The sequence below is a fragment of the Toxorhynchites rutilus genome, chromosome 2 (assembly GCF_029784135.1).
Source record: "Toxorhynchites rutilus septentrionalis strain SRP chromosome 2, ASM2978413v1, whole genome shotgun sequence".
Lineage (NCBI taxonomy): Eukaryota > Metazoa > Arthropoda > Insecta > Diptera > Culicidae > Toxorhynchites > Toxorhynchites rutilus.
Genome location: NC_073745.1, coordinates 287,792,346 through 287,806,304, shown reverse-complemented (window position 1 = coordinate 287,806,304; position 13,959 = coordinate 287,792,346). Strand labels below are relative to the sequence as shown.

At 36.2% G+C, this 13,959-nt stretch overlaps 1 protein-coding gene across 2 annotated transcripts in view; it reads left to right on the top strand.

Annotated features, from left to right (window-relative positions):
- LOC129765164 (semaphorin-2A) overlaps positions 1 to 13,959 on the top strand; it is a 310,102-nt gene that overhangs the window by 229,288 nt on the left and 66,855 nt on the right. The gene's annotated exons all lie outside the window — the stretch shown is intronic.

Here is a 13,959-nt window from a genome sequence, read left to right as displayed (position 1 = left end):
AGAATGAAACTGGAAACAACAGACCACAAGTTTATCAAAGTTTAATGAGCTAATGGCACAAACTATCCCATCGGCTTATGGAAAGTGGTTTCTGTAACGCTTCGGGCTTTTTATTGGGCATTCCAATTAATCCGATTGATTTTTTTTTCGCCAAACTGTGGCAGCTTTATTTTGTTTATGGGAAGTGAATTGAGCGTGAAAATAATATAAAGATGGTTTATCATGGTAACGAAGAGACTTTAAATCGTTAAAATTAAATTCAACGATTTTGAATGTGCATATATGATCAAAGTCTAGTTGAATCGTTCGTTGTTTCGGTTGTAAACATCGGTTACATTGAAAACGCCAAAATAAAAATGATATAATAGACGAATGCCATGCCAACTCGACTGGCCATTTACAAATTACATTGAAAAAAAAAATTTAAAAATTGAAATTCATTTTTCTCAAAACCGTTTTTTTAAACTCTGAAAAATATATGTGAACAGCGCTTACAATATTCAACAAGTCACCCATACATCGGAAGATAGACACTTTCACAGGGAAAAAGTTTTCGAAAATTACGCGGATAGTTCCAAAAACGCGTTTTTTTTGCACGGATTTTGGAATTAACACGCTTTTCTTTTACGCGGTTTTTGTTTACGCGGAACGTATCCCACGCCTAAAAAACGACTACAGTATATCTATTTTTTCAAAAATTCAAAAAATCATATTATTGAGAAAAAATAATTTTAACTCTTTGGGGTCGTTTGTCTGCTCTCAGCCACCACATCAAGAAACTATACTAATCTTTTACTTTACGCAACAATTTATCAGTTTACACATTTTATAAACGAATTTTAATGTCTAGTAAACTTGTTCACGAATCAAAACGGTGCTTGAATAATGAATAACGGTACTCAGTATAAATAAAAGTTGTTACCCATACTTGAGGAAAGAATTAATGCAAGATTTTATGTATTACGGCAATGTGTAGATGTAAAGACATTGTTCTGTATATTGAAACTGAAAGATTCAAGGCGGAAGACACCAAACTATTTTTTTTTTGTTATATATGCGAGAACCAGGGCTGTTTCGAAAGATATCGAAGAAATTTTGTTACACATAATCTTTATATGAAAGTTACACATTGAAATACATGTTTAGTAGATACTTATCTGAAGTTTACAAAACAAATAATCATTTTCATCTTTCATAATCTCATAAGTTATGAATATACTGCAAAAAATCTCACAAAGTTATGCATCACAGCTTTTTCAAGGAAAAATAATTACGACCAGTATTATACCCATGTTCAAATTTAATACGACCGCAATGGGTTAATTTTCAAAATATTTTTTTTTCAATTTTGACGTGGGACTACGTCTAACCGGAGTATATGGGGGGTAAAATGAAAACCTAAACACAGAACATGCAGGAAAAAATGAAAGATTCCGAATGCTTATAACTCGAACATTTCTTACTGGATCGGAAAGATGTTTGCATCAACTGATAGGGAATAATTCTACGCATCTATCAATTAATCAATTAATCAATTAATCAATTAATAAAATGTTATTTTTCATTAGATAAACAATTGAATTACTGTAAAATGTTAAGCGTTATCTAAACGCCTAAACTACCTCGCTTTGATTGGCCCGATTAACGGTTTCCCCAACACAGCCATCAAAATCAAGCAGCATTGGGGAAATCGGCATCGCAAATACATGAAAGTATGGGGACTTTTGTTCTCATCGAAATGTGTTCCCTAACACAGACTTCAAAACCAAGCAGCGTTGGAGAAATCGGCATTGCCAATACATGAAAGTCGGGGGTATTTTTGTTCCGACTGAAATGTATTTCCCTAACACGGACTTTTAATCCATGGAGCGTGGGGAAATTGGCATTACGAATACATGTAAGTCGTGGGCATTTTTGTTGCGACTCTAATGTGTTTCTTTAACGTAGACTTGAAATCAATGGAGCGTGGGGAAACTGGCATTACAAATTCATGTAAGTCAGGAGTATTTTTGTTCTGGCTGGAATATATTTCCTTAACACAGACTTCAAATTCATGGAGCATGGGGAAATTGGCATTGAAAATTCATGCAAGTCGGGGTTTTTTTTTTGTTCTGATTGTAATGTGTTTCCCTAAAAGCCCCCGCAGACTGCAGGCTTTTGTTGGCCGATAGTTTGATTGTCCGACTTAATTAGTACAAAGCGATATGCATATGCGCACACTTCACCGATTCAGTATCGGAAAACAGCATTCAAACTGTTTTGTCGGCAAACTATCGGCCGTCTGTTTGATCAGTACTGGCTAGCTTTGACCTGCGGCCATACGACGATTGTTTATTGATCGATAGTTCAATTCGCTCTCAATTTTGGAATCCTACATACATGCCGTGCGAATCACTGAGAATGGGATGTACCCAATACTCTCGGATTCTGTTTTTGATTTCCCTTCTCCGGTGTCAAACGATGATTGAACAATATGCGTTCGACGTACATATCAAAATCGAAACTGAGTGCCTGAAATTCATCAAATCAAGCGAATTCGCGGTTCAAGAAGTACGTACACTTGAGAGATGCAACCTTCAGAGGGAAATGTAAAATAAAATAATCGTTTGATAACTCTTCCGTTCACTTATTTTGTCCTAGGCATCATACCAAACGTAAAAGAAATGTCATGTCATGTTACTTATAACGAAGAACATAATCTATCACAATGCATGAATTGACCTTATATGGCATTTATTCAATCTTTTTACCCACAACCGAATATATTAAATTCGGAAATTGTTTCATTCAATCAAAAAGTCAATCAATACAAACAAATGATTGCTAAGCTAAGGTAGTCCCACGTCAACCTTGTGGTTCTTCTTTCTTCTTTAATGGCGTTAACGTTCCCTGTGGAACTTTTGCCGTCTCAACGTGTTCATTAACTAGCGTCATTCATTAATACTTGGTTGAGATTTCGATGCCGAATAACACGCCTTAAATGTACTCTGGAGTGACAAGCTCTAGAATACGCGTGACCACAGTGCAAGCCGGATGAATTTTCTTTGACGAAAAATCCCCCGGCCAGAACGGGAATCGAACCCGAACACCCGGCATGATAGTGTGGGACGCTAACCACTCGGCCACGGGTGCAACCTTGTGGTTATATCATAGATATAACCCTCCCATTTTTTTTACATTTCATTTAATCAACAGTTTTAGGTCTTACAGTTTTTGAGTGGAAGTTTTTTTAAAATTTTGAGGTTTTTTTCAACATTTTTTTAGAAAAATCATAGCTTCAAAACTATAAGACCTACAAAATTTTAGTAAGAGAACAAAATGTAGGAAATTATTTACGTTTTCTTTAAAAAACATCGAACAAATTTTTAAAACAACATTTCATTGAAAAAAAAATTGAAAATTAACATTCATTTTTTTTGAAAATTCTTTCAAATTCTGAAAAGAATAGATGTGAACAGCACTTATAATTTCCAACAAGTCTCTCAACATATTCCCATACATCACTTTTATAGGAACTTTTACAAGGAACAAGTTTTTCCAACAACAACTTTTTCATGTTTTCTTTGAATAAATACTATTAATGTTTAACTCGTAACATTTTTGTGCACAAATCATCGCAATTTACATGGCCTGAAATCTTTTTTTTTCTTTTTAAGAACCATGTTAAACACGAGAATTTTCACACAAAACTTTATTTTTTCAATAGTTTCCGTACAAAAATGAAACTATAAAAGATAGAAAGTTAATGTTTGCGACAAAAGTTCATATTTTAATGAGATCCAAAACTTTGCCGGATACGCTATATCGCTATCTTGACTTTAAACAAAATTGAGATTAGTTGTATTTTTTTCAAAGAAAACATGAAAAAGTTGTTGTTGGAAAAACTTTTTCTCTGTGAAAGTGTCCATTAGGGTGCCAATGAAAATGGTCATCTCCAATTTTAAAAAGTTACCCCATAAAAAATGTTCATCACCTCGAAAAAACATCCTGTGCCAAATATCAGCTCAATCGGACTTAAGGGAGAATGGCGCAAAGCGGTCAAAGTTTTTGATGAAAATAAAAATTCGAGACAGGATCTCGACGTTTCATGCAATTCTGACATTTGGCATCAAAATTTTTTTTTTCGAAAAACCCGATTTCCTTTACTCCTCCTTGGGTGATTTTTCAATTTTCAAAAATTCTCCTTCAAGTTCGATTGAGCTGATATTTGGCATAGGGTGTTTTTTCGAGGTAATGAACATTTTGTATAGGGTAACTTTTTGAAATTTTAGGGTCGATTTTTTCCCATACATTCATTGGCACCCTTGTGTCCATCTTTCGGTGTATGGGTGACTTATTGGAAATTGTAAGAGATATCAACATTTTTTTCAGAGAATTCAAAAGAGAACGTTTTTGAGAAAAATTAATTTCAATTTTTAAAATAATTTTCTTTTCGGTGCAATTTATTTGGTATTTCCGTTTTAATTTGAAAATTTCCGAATTTCCTAAGACGAGTTGGCATGAAATCCATCAATATTGTTTTGATGTATTTGGATATCGACTCAATAACAGTATCTTAATGATTCTCGCATCTGCCTTGATCTGATCGAATCAAGATCAAGACTCCTAATGAGATGGATAAAACCGAAATATACTCAAATCCTGACTATAAAAAACTGTCCCGATATCGTGTTCTTTTGGCCGTAACTGTATTTTCAGCATCTCTCTTATAAACTGATTGCGTAGGATGGACCCTACTCCTCTTGTCAGAACACCCTGTATATATCATTCTGTCAAAACATTTTTAGTGGTATGATGAGGACCATCATCATCAATTTCAGATCTTTTGTTGAACACTCTTGATACTTGAGACCAACTTTCTTCCCAAACTCTTACCAAAGCAAACGAGCTGTACAAATCTTGATGATGATCGCGTCAATCCGCGATGTACTTATCGGTGAATCCCCCTTTTTCAATGACATACAATTGAACATGACACACACCTCCAACACCATCAATCTAATCTGCTCTAAAATGAAAACTCTGTTCAATCCGTCAAGTGTGCCAGTGTCTATATAACCCTTTTTCTCTTTTCCATTGGGCACAACATCTGGCCGTCTGTCTGATTCTACGAGTGCTACACCTTATTATCCAGCTATCTGTTTGATCGCAACATGTTCCTCCTCAAGTGTGTGGCATTCGAGGTTCTCCCTATTCCCTCCGGGGACCGAAGGAAACATCAAACGTCTTTGCCCGATACCAAAAGGGGGCGAGCTTTCCGTTATCCAGGGTGAGGGAAAATCAGTTCATACCACCACCCCTCCTTCTGTTGTTAATCCGCACTCACAAAGAGCGCATTTGCGAGATAATAGAATAATATTTGTACAGCATTTAAATTAAAAGGGAATGCACGCGTTTATTTTTTCCCCGACAATCAATCCCGAAGGGAGCAAGCCTGGACCTAGGGTTTCCAGGATTGGGATCCGCTTTCTCCCTATCTGTCTTCCACTCTTTGATGTGTTTATTGCTAAATGGTGCTGTTGTGCAAGCAAGCGAGCACAGAGCATACAGACGGAGACGTCGGACAACCGCATAACTTAAGAATCCAAGCAGACCAAGGCGCCTCCGGGCGTCTGATCAGCTTCAGCATCTCTCACGATGATTTGGGAGGTAGCGACATTATCGTGCTGCATAGAGGAAATGTATATTCGCATTCAGGCTACGACAGAAGCACAGGGTAATCCTACACTGAGTAAATAGTGCAGCAAGAGCACGAGGTCTGATTCGCATATTACAAGCCTCTAAAAGAGACGAATTTCATAAATAAAAGATGACTCAAATATTTGTTCCCCTGTGCTGTGCGTCGTGTTCTCATCTCGTTTCGGAGTTTTTTGCTGCTCCTCTCTTATTCCTATATCATCATGGGTTCCCTTGCGGGATTTGGGTTTCAAGCCAGGGTATTTCTGGTTTAATGCCATCTCCAGGAGGCAGGGGAACTCAATCTGTCGCCGCTCCGCTCGGCGCGTAGTGATTTTGTTTCATTTGACTTTCTGATGTAATGAAAGCAAATAAATGGCAGTGAAATGAGGTCGCGGGAGAAAATGGCATGTTTATACTTCATCAAGTTTTAAATCCCCTTCAGACCAAATCGTCGAACAACCCCGGAGGGTGTGGAGAGCGGGATAATCACGCGGAAATCGGGCAACATGTCGTGACAGCATTCGGCTGGGATCGAGATTGAAACAGATGATTAGAGGCTCTCTATCTCCATCCGTTTATCTTATTAACCTGACGTTTGGTAATTGAAAATGGGAACGAACATAAATTTCCCATTAAGCATTAAGGGATTTATTTGTTAAAACAAGAAAGACACTGTGGAAGGCTGAGGATGGAGGTATTTAAAAACAAAAGAAAGCAAAAAGAAAAACCAAATATATTATTATTTTTACAGCCGAATGTTTCAGCGCAAACTTTTAATGACATCATTTTTTCTTCAACCTAGCGTAAAGTTGATTATATTCATTAACCACTACATTCAGTTCAGTCATGAGAACCTCTCAAGATCTGCTCTGACATGGGTAACTTTCATGGAAAAATTATGTAAAACAGTTGCATAGCTCGATAACTAGTCAATTGAGTTGAACACACCTACCCCCTCTCTAAGGTCAAGGGGGCTGCCATACAAATGAAACACAAACTTCTGCATAACTCGAGAACTAATCAAGTAAATGGAGCCAAATGTGGGATGTGAAGGTTTTTGGGAACGAGAAATGTTTCTGTTGTTATGACGACCCTCCCTCCTCTGGAATGGAGAGGGGGTCCAGCAAAAATGATACACATATTTCAACCAAACATATTCCAATCAGACATGACAATTGAAAATTTTCGGAAAAATTTGAAGGAAAATGGAAAAAATCGGAAAATTCAATTCTATCATATTTCTGTACATTTGTTCCATGTAACGAAGAAACATGTTATTTGCAAGTGGTTGAAAAATCTTGAACGAGAATTGTGAGTGAAAAAAAATTGATATTATAATGACGAGTTTTGGTAGAAGTCCTAGGAATTTTATAGTAAAAGGTAGTATTAAAGGGTAGATTGTAAGATCATTCAATGAACAGTTCTACGATAGGACCCATGAATGTGCTCTTAGTAAGAAAACATGAATCTGATAACGAAAAATAAATTTTGGGCGGAACGAAGTTTGCCGGGTGAGCTAGTATTAAATAAAAATACATTCAAAAGATAATTGTTAACCGTAAATTAGTTTAAATTTTGCTCTAATTCAGTGAATTCGATTACCATACGTGAGTAAAAAAAAATCAGCATTGAACATTCGCCCGAAATAACCCATCAATACATTGAAATGTAAATTTCATCGAAAATTCGTGCATGTAGACATATATTCGTGTAATATCACATGTATCGTTTTGTTCCACAATTAATTCGCCTCATTCATGCTGCTTGAGACGACAATCGATCCAGAAATTATTAATTGTTTTCGTGAAAAAAGAAAAAAATCATCCAAAAAATGTTAGTTTTTACCATCAAAAAGCTTTGAAAAGACATCTTCTTCTTCTTGAATGGCGTTAACGTTGCCTGTGGAACTTTTGCCGTCTCAACGTATGCATTAATTAGCGTCATTTATTAATACTTAGTTGAGATTTCTTAAGCCAAATAACACGCCTTGATTGTATTCCGAGGGGCAAGCTTTAGAATACGCGTGACCACAGTGCAAGTCGAAGGAAATTTCTTTGACGAAAAATCCCCCGGCCAGAACGGGAATCGAACCCGAACACCCGGCATGATAATGTGAGACGCTAACCACTCGGCCACGGTTGAAAAGACATGAACACATGATAATGATGCAAACTAGATGCATTTTCTTGTCAAATCCAACCAGTTGCATCCAAATAAGTACAGTTTTTTTTAAAGATTTGAATATATAGACATATGAGAAATTCTGATAGTCTCATTTTTTTTCCTATTCCCTTTACGTTAGTTTTCAATAACATCCACTGGCTTGGATAATAAGAATCGGACAGACAGTTTGGGCAATCAAAATTCACACAAATCACAATTCCAAATATCCCCCATTGCGATATATATATTTTTTTATTTATTCTTATTAAAATACTGACTTGATCCGCTAAAATATGACAGTAATAATTGAACTTTATACACTTTATAAAGTTGCATTTTTTTATGAAAAGTAATAGAAAAAAAATTAATGTAATTCTGCATAAGGAATGGTATTGTCTTGTCTTGAATGGCACTAACATTCCTAGAGGAACTTCGCCGTCCCAACGTAGTATTACTTGCGTCATTTTTATTAGTACTTAGTTGGAGATTTCTATGCCAAATAACACGCCTTGAATGCATTCTGAGTGGCAAGTTCTAGAATACCCATGACCACAGTGCAATTCGGAGGTAATTAATTTGACGATTTGAAAATTCCACCGACCAGAATGGGAATCGAACCCGAACTCCCGGCATGTTAGGTATGACGCTAACCACTCGGCCACGGGAGCCTCAAGGAATGGCATTAAGCAGATGAATAATTTGAGCAATATATGAAAACGGTGAGTGATGCTACATCAATAAAACGTCGATCGTTGATTTATTTCACAGCGTTCTCTGCATTGTGTCTCCCCGTTTTCCGATTGTCTGTGTTCATTTGCTCTGTCTTCTGGATGAACACAAAAAACTCTGACACTCGATCGAAGGCCATGGTAGAGAAAATGTAGAGAAATAACAACGTCGTAAGCACTCATAAAAAAAACATCACCACGGACCTGAAGTTGCTATAAACCCTTTTGATGATCTGCTAGTACGAATGCAGAAGATGATCTACGAAAGAAATAAACGTATCAAATCAAAATTCGAAAAAAAAATCTCTTCTATTCTTTCGGCCGGTGCAAAGACCGAGCTTGTGGTGCAAATATTTCTTTACTAGTTTTTTATTTGCTTTTGCGCGTCAGTTCAAAGCCGTCAAAGGAAATGCTGTTTATCACTCGCTGGCTAGAACGAGACTATAGTGAAAATCTTCAATAATATCTCCTTTTACACCATGCACACACATTCTACGAATTCATTTTGAAGCGCATTCTAAATTCGCGTGGCCGATCCGCACAGTACCAGAGCAGCAAATTATGCTTTGTTGCAGTGTTTTTCTCTTTGATTCATATTCTGTTACGGTTGGATCCTCAATAGTAATAGTATATTAAAATTGTGCTTTGTCGTTGCGTTCGGTGCTCGTTATGGATAGTTTGATTTACAACAAATGTAAGGTAAAATTGAAATGCTTCTAATTTACTTTAATATAAACTATGAAGGGGCTGATAAATGGTTCTTTATATCAATAACCCACACAACCGGAGAAATCATTATTAAACCTTGCATTTTGAAAAACAGCGATATCAGTTCTTGGGAAATTAAGTGCATTTCAAATACGGAAATTTTCGTTGAGAAACAACACCATGCAAAAAAGATACACTGATAAATCTAAAGCCGTTAAAGTGCAAATTTTGACCGAGAGGAATCCCCTTAATTTGCAATCCACATCGATCAATTTACGGATCTAGCTCATGTGCATGACGGATGGTCTGGAAATTCGTTTACTCTGGTAGTGTTGAGAAAAAAAAATCCGTTTATGTATAACTAAAATAAATTTTTGGCACATGTTTTGACATCCTGATTTATAACATTAAATGAGCTTAAAAACAACAAAAAATGTGCTACCCTCCCACACTGCTACAGTATTTGTATGATATAGCCATTCCATGCCAACCCGGTATAGTGACTCTTAGATTTTCGTTAAAAGTGCTAATTTTGTTCTTTATCGCAAAACATCAAACGTGTATTTTTTTTTCATTAGGGTGCTCATTTCCATTTTAAGTGTCCGAAATTTTTTTTTCACTTTTTCCCAAAAATGACTTTCAGAATGAAATTCATAACATTTGAACCATTGAACCGATTTTGATAATCGCCATATCAAATACAAGCTAGCCTTTCATTAAATAATATTAAAACGTAAATTTTCGTAATTATTGATTGTGGTCGTTTTTTACTGTTTCAATGGCTATGGACTAGAGGGCGTTTTTTATCTTTATATTTTTTCTTGAAAACTGAGGTTTCTTTTGCATTACATATCTCGATATCAGAGAGGTTTTTTGTTGTTTTCAAGATATTATTTTTCAAAACTCAATTCAATTTAATATGACAATCACCTAAATCGGTTAGGTGGTCCAAAGTTATGAGTTTTGAATAAGTTGAATGAACACTTTTTTTGGGAAAAAGTGGAAAAAAATGATTTTTCTGACCACCTCAAAAATGGAAATGGGCACAAAAAAAAAACGGATCTAATGTTTATAATTACCACTTTTGACAATCATCTCAGAACCACTATATCGGTGTGGCATGGAATGGCTGTACAGGGCGGACTCGATTATATTCGGTCTCGGATTATTCTTTTCACTGTATATAATCGAATCCTGTATATAATCGAGTTAAATAAATTTTTTATTCAATGTTTATGCATATATGTTTTGTTGTTTGAATATAAAATAAAAATTTGATTTTTTATTTATCCTCTTGAAGTCAGAAAACACCTTTCTCACATGAAAAAAATAAATTTATTCAGAATCGAGTATATGTTCGAATTTCAACAACGAGAGAGTTATAGAACTTTTTATCTGTTTCGGACTCTGTTGCCTCAACTTGACTCTACATTAAAAAGTACGCTACTGAAGACGATTATGTTACTTCTATTTGAAAGATGTGAAAATTTAGTGCAGGATATTGTAGTGTGAATTAGTGGATTTAAAAAACATTTCGGAAGTGGAAACTTAAAAGTAACTATCGAGCTCTAATTGCTAATTTCCACTTGAATGCATCTCCTGGTTTATTGCGCAGTATATTATAGTTACTATGTCGTGTCGCTTCCGCGAAAATAGTCTTATTAACAAAGCATATGTTAAATGTTAAGATACTATTATTAATTCAACTAACTAGGATTGGGCGATCTTGGATCGATTTTCAGAAGATCGATCTTTTCCATTTCGATTTCCGATTTTTTGGATCGATTCTTTGTACCCGAAAAAATCGTAAAGATCGATCTTTTTCTTCCGATGTTTCATTGTCTTCCGATTTTCAATGTTCATCGATTTTAATCTCACCACCTGACAAATTTTATGAACATAATGACAATATTTGGATAGCTTTCGAGGATGTCAAATAAGTGATTAGTGAATAGGATTGAGCTATCCAAGATCGATATTTAGAAGATCGGTCTTTTTCTCTCCGATTTACGATTTTTCGAATTGATTCTTCCTACTCCAAATAAAATTGCGGAAATATATCTTCTCTTTGCTATATTTCCAAACTTTTTGATCGTAGAAATTTTTTTGTGAATTTGTTTTTTTGTGAACATTGATTCTCACCAAAATCCACAAATTTCATAAACATTGGATCCTTTGCAAGGTTGTCAAATTAGTGGTCGTAAATTCAGGAGAAGCAGTTTTGTAAGTTTGGTCATTACAAAACAAGTGGTCACAAGTTATATTTACAGCATCACATTCACAAGGCTGACAGTGAAAATTTATTTGATTAAATAATTCCTTAACGGTTCAAGATGAATACATTTTTCTACGCTTTCAAGTTATTTGTGACTTACATTCATAGAATCAAACTGAAATGCCTTTGATGTTTGAAATGTTTATTTCATGTTTTAGAAAAAGACAATACTTATATAGAACAAGTAATTAAAAAAGTAAATATTCACATTGGCATTCGATTTTTCAAAGATTGATTCAGCAAAGATCGATTCTTTGGCACCGACTTAATCAGTGAATCGATCCCTGCGCTGTGTAGAAAATCGATCTATCAAGATCGACCTTTTTCTAAAAATCGCTCAATCCTACAACTAACCCTGAGACGAACCAGCCCAGGAGGCTGAATATGTCAAAAAAAAAAACTAACCTAGATTCTTAGTTGATTATTTCGTGAAAACTCATACGATTACTTTTTGTTATTTCTTTGTGTTCTCAAAAAGATAATGAGAATGATATTTGATCATAATTAATTGTTGATTGTCAACTCAGTGAATTTGGATTTATGTAATACTTATCTCGAGTAAACCGCTCTGTTTTGAGCTCTAAAGTACATGTACGCCTATAGTTAAGTTTGTATGGTTTGAAAAGTGAAACCATGGAATCCTGGTCTCTCTCGTAGGGCTAACGCCAAAAGAGTCTAATAAATATTATATTTTGGATAAAAAAAAATTAAATACCGTCTAAATCATATAACGCATTTAATTCACCCTCAAACACAAACACTGTGTGTGTGCGTTTCAGATTAAGCAATACGTCCCAACATGCACGCCTCCTGCATTAGTTAAAGCGCGTTCAAATATTTATGTTCATTAATTATTATTATTTCTTTCGGATTCATGTGCACATCAATTCTCCAAAGAATTCCATTCGTTTCGAGCACGTGAGAGAGCGAGAATGAGGTACGCGTAAGGGGAAGGCTAAATTATGCTCACGAAGAATTTATATTAATTGCGTTGCTGTTTTGAGCTTTGAAGCCATCCAGTCAAGCAGAATCCAGCCGGAATCGACGCCGAATTACGCCCCAAATACGCACGATAAACAAAACACGAGTATATCCTTTCGCTCTCTGTCGACAGAGGAATATGTCGGCGATCGCGTTTCGCTAGAAAAAAGGGGGAATCGTGCGATTCCATGTTTTGCATACATCATGACACTCAGAAAAAAATTATGGATTGATCGTTTATAATTCTTCACCCCAATAATTCCCCAGAGTGTGTGTTGGAGCGTCGAAGCGCGTGACGCTCGCGAGTCGATCAAGCTGAAAATATTACCCGGTTTAGGTTTCTCTCCGTGCTTCTCCCGATCCACCGGCAAATGGGACGGAACTGATCTTGATTAAAAATAGCGCGTACACAAAATAATTGAATCCACTTGAAATCCCAGGAGAGATGAACATCCGGACGCGTACGACGCATTCGTCCCCGTTCGTTCCATACAGGAGGAGGGGTTCCCTTCGATACGAAGGGAGCAAAATACGCGCTGGGACGGGAAAATTAAATAGTGTGTACAAACACATCATTTCTACCGGGAGATAGAATTTTATGTTGCAAGGCTCGTGACTCGTGAATGTGTGTATAATTGCGTTCACCGTCGCACTGCAGCGAGAGGATGGCGCGAGGGGGCGAACGTACGTAATCTTTGAAAACTGTGTGCGCCCACAGAAGTTTATCTTCTCCTGACAGGGGTAGAATTATGGGTTGTTCGGAAGAGTAAATGTGGTGATGGTTGATTCCGAAGGGATTTAGACCATTTGCGAGCGCGATTGGTGAGGGATAACTTTTGGCGTGGCTTTAAATTTCAGCCTGCGAATGAAATTTGACGATGAAAATTTTATGACTCGAACGATGGCTGTGTGTGTGAATTTAATTTTGCCGTTGGCATCAGACGGAAGTCTGGAATGTAATGAACGATTCTTGTTCGGTATTAATTCATTTGACATTTCTGAAATTGTGTTATTCATGAAATGGCATTCGCCCGATACTAATGACGAATCACTTCTATCACATTGTTTCTGGATGAATGCCAAATAGTGCATATTTGTCTCTCTGCTTCAAAGAAAACTGGTCATATAGCAGTCTGGCGTCAACACGATGTTCAATATGTACAATTCGTACATAATTAGCCATTTTCAAATTCTCCAGCCACTGATTGAATTCCAAAGTTGATTGATGCACACACAGGATCATTCGAAATTGTTCAAATGCTTGATTCTGGTAACACGAGAGAAAGACGCATTGGAAGGAGTGGCACCCCTCCCGAAGGGTAAACTACAATATTTATTCTCGAATCAAAACTAATTAATTTAGTAATTAGCGTACACGACTGTGGCACAGGCGCCTCTATTTGCTCAGTCAACTGTTTGCCAGCT